Raw genomic sequence first — 8,222 nt, 5'->3', positions numbered from 1 at the left:
CGAGAAGGTTAGGTGTGGCCTGCGAGGTAATTCTCGAAATTGTTTATGACATCAGGTACAATTGCAAGGCCAACCAAACTTTGATTAGCATGACCGCGAAATTTCGATGATGACTAAAACAACAGTTCTGACGCATTGACGTATCCAGGGGCCAGCCACATTTATACCAGATCTTCGTATATGACCATAAAGTAGAATATTTCATAGCAAATTTATTTGACTTGAAATTTTTCTCCGTACTTCGCATGATTCATTGTCACTAGATTTCTTGTATTCAGTATTTGAGCCCCCTTATGAAAATTATAAATACATATTATTCACAGAATTGAGTCTAACTATATTCGCAATTAGGAGATAACGTGTCGTTCAACATACGGCTTCACGTGTGCACTCGCAGCGAGACCGTCGACAAAATATTTGCACAAAATGATAGAGGCATGTTCACTGATACCGTCGATTTTGCTATGTCTAAACGTCGAATAATTCTATCCTTGCCAAATGAGCCCAGTGGTATACAGATGCGACCCCCAATGTATGTTAGCCACATATTTATTGAGATAATTCAGTCATTATCTTGCAAAAACATTTCGTGCTTCGCGCGACCAGGGCCTGATTGCGCACTGCACAATTGCATGACATATTGTTATCAATTTTAGAGCGTATTAATATAAGTCTTGTTTGCAATTTTACCTAATTCGTTCCACTCTTATCGGACGACTAAAAACAGGTTATCAACATTCCAGTTGCCCACGCAATGGTGCGTAAATCTCATGGGTCCCTTTGGCCGATAAAGTTGCCCACCCCTGATATAAATAAAATTAGACATTACTTGCAAATTACAACTCAGTTGCACAGGGGAAGAAAATCGCAATATGCGTTTTCGCGATGCAGTCGGAATTGATGCAATTTTTGGAATTATACTATGATACTGTGACAGAGCAAATGCATCGGCTTGTTTTGTAAAATTGTAAAAAGGATGTAAATATGACCAAACGATGCTTCCCACTTGACAAAATTCAAAATATTTGTAGTGTAGCTTAGCTGTTTGGGTCGAACAAATGATTAAGAAAGACTGCAAGTTCCAATCCCTGAATACTTGATTAACTACATGTAGACTAGACATAGGCTTGTAATCAGGATAGTGTGCAATTACAAAATTAGTAAGTTCAATCTCTTTATTAGTTGCTGACTCATACACAAGAGCTACACTTGGAGTTTTTATCTACATTTTTACTATACAGGATTGCATATCTGCCATATTTGAATGATTCATACATTTCAGGATATTAGAGAGTCCATGTTATAAAAACTTGAAAAAGGAAGGATATTTAGCAAATTTTTCTTTCATGGTAATTGCATAGTGGATAATTCGAGCTGTGCCACAATGAAACAATTTAGCATGCCACCATTAATCATATGTTTGCATATGTTTAATAGTTGTATGATAGTCATTCAACCGACAATGTGGCATATAATTTTCGAAGTAAATTGGTAATAACGCTGGAGTCGGAGTCGGGAGTCGGAGTCAGTACGTTTAAAGACCCAGGAGTGGGAGTCGGACCCGGTACGTTTAAAGACTCAGGAGTCGGAGTCGGTATATTGAAAATGTGTGGAGTCGGAGCCGGAGTCGGTGGTAAATTTACCGACTCCACAGCCCTGGTGCTAACACAAGCAAATTTCACGCGTCAGTGAAATTGATTCACGTCACAATTTCCATTAGGCTGCAGGCAATTTGACGGTCAATTTTATTACGCTCGTGGCCCTGGAACTCCCACAATCCGCCTCGTGTTTTTCATTGTTATTGAGATTGGAATTGGGACGCAACAATGCTGTCTGGCTAAACGAGCGAGTAGCTCAAGAGAAAAAATTTATATCGAGGCCAGAAAAAGGAAATTTCGGAGCGGTGGAAAATAAAAAATTCACGGTCATTCACAAGTTACGGTTGCGAGATAACTACGGCCATTTTTTTACCTACAGACGGAAGATTTTGACCTACAAAATCAAAATTTTGACATTTTTTTACCTTAAAAAACTTAATATTGACCACATTTTGATCTGACGTATGCAAATTAGGTGTTTTCTCGAATAATGTTACAATTGTACTACTTATCTTCTTTTCCGGTTCCAAATGTCCGTCCTTAGGAAGCAATTTGACCTGACAAAAACTTTTTTAACTCAAAAACAGACAAATTTTTTCGTGAGAAAACTATATTTTAACCAAATCTGGCACTATGAAGAATTCCAGTAGTTACATCACGTATTACGGTAGAAATAATTAAAATTTGTTGTATACATTCCTACATTCTCGGGTAGAAATTGTCTGTCCTTACTAAGTAGCTTGAAAAAATTTGCGTACACTGCTGGTGACACGCCGTGTTGCTTCACTCTGACAATGGTGTCTTCATCACAATTTTTCCTAATGCGCTTCTTGATATAAGAACCATGCAATGCCCACGCAGTCTTGCTTCAGTTGGGATATTGCGGTACGTTGAGCATGACACCATGTGAGCCTGTTTTTTCCATTTGAATGTTTATGATTCATAATGAGCAGACAATGAGCCGTCAAGAACGGTAGGCCTATAAAGTAAGCTGCACGATGGAAAATGTCAAATGATAAGTTCCCGACAGTGCAAATTCTACGACACAAACGAAATGCAGGTTGCAAAAAAAATGACTTTGTAAACAATTTTGACTTTCTTTGACCTAACGCTACAATTTTGGTCTAATTTTGACTTTTTGTGACATGTCAAATAAAATCGCCCTAATGATAACACAAATTCAATTGTGAAAGGGATGATATGATCCTCGGCGAGGAGAATTTCAAGGCGAAAATCAACATTCAATTTAGCACGTTTAGCAATGAGGAAAGTACGATGGCAATCATATTTTGAACAGTGGATCAAAAAATGTTCGGTGGTTTCCGGATACTGACGAAGCGAGCAAATTGGAGATTCCACTGAACCTATTCTAATCGAATGGCTATACTCAGACGACAGTGACAGGACTGAAAACTAAAAGGGATACTTTCTTCTATACCAGTGGTTCCCAACCTGGTGACGGGGAGGCCTTCAGGGGGCGCGAGAAATTGACAAAGTCTTTATAAATCGTGACTAAACATGTGTTTCACAACCTTTCTGAAAAGACGATTGTTGAAGATGAAACTTATTTCGTATTCTAGAAGATCTGCCAAATTCAAACTTCAGCTGTCAAGCTCTACGGATTACATGCTCATTTCAACTTCATTTGACCAAATTTTTTACATTCTCTGAAGATATAGAGCAATTCCTACGTGTAAGTGATTCGTTATTTCATAGCTTTGGCAGTCGCCTAACGCTCGGTGCGTTGGGTTGCTGTTGTTAATAGCTGGCGAACTGCACTGCCTAAGACAGACTTGAATGCAATATAGGTTGCCCGGTTCTGCACTCAATTAGGCTACCCTAAATCAACACAATTTAATTAAATTCCAAAACTGGTCACATTTAGCATGGCTGGACAGAACTACCCCGTGCTTTCTGTATAGTCACTACCAGCATTAGGATTAAAGTCCCAGTGCAACCTACCTTGAAATAAATTGATGTCCTGTTGTCAATGTTTTTTTGTTATTTTCAAACAAGTTTGGGGAATTATGTCAGAAATGTAAAAGACTTAACAACTGGAATGCGGATTCAAACTTGGCGTGGGATATACCATATGTAGACCATTAGATTAGGGGTGGGCAACCTGCGGCCGTAGAAGGGAATTTGTGCGGCCGTCGACACCTAATTCAATTAGTATGTGTTGCCGGCCACCGACATGCAAATTGTAATCACCAATTCACTCCCGAATTTTTGAGAGATTTTAATTTATCTTACAATTTTCTTCGAGCTCCGCGCTATTTAACGCGACGTTATTTTCCGATTTTAGTATAGGAGCGCCCTTATCAATCTAAGCCGGAATCGGAATCGTCTGCTCCTCACGAATGAATTTTGTTTATGGTACTTTTGGGCGATTTCCATATATTTCCACTATTTCTACCACCGATACAATCGACAATCCCGATGGGGGGGTCAAAAAATAAAGGAATTCGACAATGGGACTATAATAACAATTGGCATAACCGAAGATGCATTATCATTTATAATTTGTCCTAAATTTTCAAACGCACTCCATCCATCAACTCTACCGGTGAATCTGATCTCATAGGCTGAGAAAATATATATATTTAATAGTAATTTTTGATACTACTACTATTAATTACGGAATTCATTCGTGAATCTGAAAATTTTTCGCGCCATGCGCGTCCAGTTAGTTAATTACGGCTATGCCCTGGAATACGGCATTTGACTACATAGGTAATTCAAATGCGATCATGATTAGCAAGAACGTTGCCCACCTCCGTGTTAGATTATATGTGCTCTTTTCGACATAACGATCAGTGCAGGGGAGATAAGGGGGCGCAATTGTTTTGATCATTGACAAGGGGGGTGCATGTCCACACCGATTGGGAACCGATGTTCTACCGGTTTCTACGTGCCGACGGATTGTTCCCAATGGATGGCTTACAAATTTTGTAATGATGTCCGTTGTCGGATACTTGAAATTATTCGTTCCATAGAAATATACAGTGCCGTCGAATGATCTTACGCAGCACGTGCTTTGACAATTCCTGGACGATATTGGACTGGGAGTGAGAAGCTGTTTTCGCTAGCCGGTCCTCTTCCTCGTTTCCGCTGATCACGGCGTGCCCTGGAACCCACAAAAATGTCACATCGATCCTTCGCTTTCGTAAATCTAGACGAGACGAGATGAGAGAATTTCCTCACCCAGTCTGTAGTGGGGCTGCAAATTAGAGTTGCGAATGCACAGCACAGCACTGGAGCACCACATGACTCAAACAGATCTGTTTGAAAGATTCCGAGACATCACGGGAAGAAGACTCGAGCAGAAGGGAGAATGTCAACGTGTGGCTGGGGAAAAACCCAAGGGGGAATAGATGGGAAGTGGTACTTGTCCAATATGATGCTGTCAAATAGCGACGAGTTCGTGAGCGTATTGAATGACAGCATAAGCATTCTTTCCAATCATGGGATGAAAATGATAGTATTGATGTGGAAATGCGATACTAGTCCTCTGTTTACTAGAACAGCACGTTTTAGAAAATACCTTGGTATGACGCACTCCCTCATACTATAAGGCCCGTAGTTTAGTCGAAAAGCAACACGGAGAAGTTGCATAGGATACGGTGTAAACACTTCGCGCGATTAGTAAACGTTAATGAAAAATATGATGGATCGTAAAAATTCCTAATTGTATAGATTTATTTCCGATTATTAAAGGCATTACTACACTTTTATACTTCAACATGTATGTTATCCATGCAGACAAAATAACTGATACGAATTAGAACTCAAAGTATATGATACTGGGGATTGAAAGTGAGGTATAAATACTATTTCTAAAAGTGGAAATGTATTTCATGTCTTTAGTCCAGAAAGTTTCAAAGGTGGTATGCTGAAACAGCTCTAAAACTAAAAAAGTCAGAGTCCACTTTCCAGATTAGGACATGCCGTGGACTGCTAGATTACGATGTGATAAGTCAATTCTAGATAGCGAAACATCCGTTTCAAACGTTATTATGAGCCATATATACTGTGACGAAATATTTCTTATGTGCGAAGGGTGACAATGCGGTATGAACGGAACCACGCCAACCCGCAACATAAATTATATTCACCGATACTTTTGTGAAATCATACTGGTTACTGCGTATCCACTGAGCGCGTAGAACGACGACAATTCTGGGCTTTACTCAACTTTTATGAAAATTAAATGTTGATACTCCGTGAAAACAGCCCCGAAATTCCTCAGGCTATCTTCCTGATTGGAGGATTAAACTACTTCCACTTGACAAACTGAAAATCGCGAAAAGTAAGTAAGTAGATCACTAAATATTACGAAGTAAAAGTAGGTGTAGCGGAAATCTGATCTACCTGAGTAAGTACCAGAAGTAGAGGAAAACTACTTGAGTACTTCGAAAAAGTAGAAGTTCTCCGTTACTGACCACCTTTGGTGTTTAGTAATTGAAATCCTGCAAATGCATGGGACGTGAAGTCGGGCTATCACGCCATCAATAAAATAAAAAGGACTAAATGGTAAAAATATAATATATCATCATCATGTTGTAATATATTAGGTAAAAGTTTAATCAAGTACCCACAATTATTTGATTTTTAGTACAAATTCTATCAATATTTTACCGTTTTGTGTGACTTTCGCGGGCCACACAAATATTAATTTGATGATTACATACACGGACCAAAAACATTAACCAGACGTTATAAGTTGGTCATCCCGAATAACCAATTTGCAAAAATTTGGAATGAAGCCGATTTCGTATATTCTTAGAACGTGGTGGAAATTCTAATCTCTGTGCTGCAATATGTTCATAGATTTGCTGATTTAACCTTTAATATAACTTCAGGACGGTTACACCTCGTTACACCAAGCTATCCGATGGATGATCAGAATCTGTGATAGTAAGAACTGTTTTTTTGTCAGATACTCAGTCACTATTGATCTCCCACGTGCAAAAGGAGTTAATATAACTCTGCGAGACTTCCAACACCCTGAAACGATAACATCCGAAGAAAGGCTATGTCTGAGAGTAATGATTCGTGTAGATCCGAAAGCAGACGGAGCACTACAGTGTAAGTGAAAGTGAGGGAAGATTCCCACCATGTTACAGACAAGCATGCCAAAAAGATTGAATGCAGAGGTAAATCTTCTGCGAAGACGGCTGCCGTCATAACGACAACGAGACATACTGGACACGAAGCCAAAGCGAAAAAAACGCTGGTGGACCACACGCAACGGCGCTTGATGCTTCTCTTCGGAACATAGACAAGCAAAATTGCCAATTCCCTTACGATTCCAACTCTTCTTATTTCGATAGCTTGTAGTGGGGAGCGACTTCATGTTCTTCATATTAGTTATAGTAGGCGAAGGTATCATTCTTACTATCTAATACCTTCAATTTCAGTCTTAAAAGAAGACCTATGTTTGAATAGGAAGAGGATTGAAGCCATAAAACTCTCGTCAGTCTACGCACGAGTGAAGTTTATGATATATCTTGGCCTGTGGCGTCATGCTTTTCATGTTATATTACTGATCGAGAATGATAAAATGATTTGTTTTTTTTGTGCTATAATTCTGTTGCCCTGTGCGATACGAGATTTTCAAGGGAGTTTACTTGAATTGCGAGAGATTTCAACGAAGACCATCGTGATTGTGTTGGAGTTTTTGACACAGATCGGCTACCAGGTGAATCATGAAATTATACCAAAGTGTCATTACATTCTGGGTTTCGAAACAGTTTCAGTTTATTTAGGAATGGATTGACAGAATAATTCCCAGCAATGTATTAAAATTGCCAGCAATCTAATGAAGTACATCAATGTATACCTACAAAAATAAATTATGACTGAAAAATATACGGGGGGGGGCTAGACAGAAATGCCTCTGTGACAATACTGAACATCTCATGTCCATCAACGACCAATGGAGGGAATAAATTGCGGCGAATCGGGGATTAAAGTTTGGCTATACGGGAGCCGGAAAGACGGGCATGTTCATCTAAGTCTACGTGCACCGACATTATGAAAATGACCAATTTAAATTCGATGTTAAGGACAACTGCGCAGAGGCAGGAGAGTAAATATTTCCAAAATTTGTTCTACTACTCAAGGGCCGAATTGAGTAGTCACCAACTCACAACGGCTGGCCGCGTCTTAGTGACCCCTGTCAAATTGAGCATGTTGCACTTGCGATTGAGGGTTATTGTTGGGGCTGAGCTAGGGCGCGGGTCAAAGTAAAGTTAGTCTTACTATTAATCTCAAAACTAATAGTCCTCGGATCTCGAAATATTCATGCACCTCATGTTTAAAACCGCTGACCTAGTCAGGTAACCGTTGTTAACCTATCGCAGCTGTTACCTCGAAGTTGACGTAAACTTTCTGCCTATTAAAATAAGATAATATTCGGTTATTGATAGTTTACGTATTTTGATCATGTCTCAAGGATAGGCTCGAATAAATAAGAGGCATTGCAAGTAAGGTTGTAGTCTCAATCCAGTTAGCAAGCTACTATAAGAGCCCTGATTGATGCAGCCGAGTCTCTAATCGAGCCGAAATATCACGCACCAGCATTTGATCTATAGGCGACGAACGACGTATGTTATAATATCC

The sequence above is a fragment of the Botryllus schlosseri genome, chromosome 1 (assembly GCF_051294905.1).
Source record: "Botryllus schlosseri isolate E-star chromosome 1, Bs_hap1, whole genome shotgun sequence".
NCBI classification, from domain to species: domain Eukaryota; kingdom Metazoa; phylum Chordata; class Ascidiacea; order Stolidobranchia; family Styelidae; genus Botryllus; species Botryllus schlosseri.
This window is presented reverse-complemented; position numbering follows the sequence as displayed.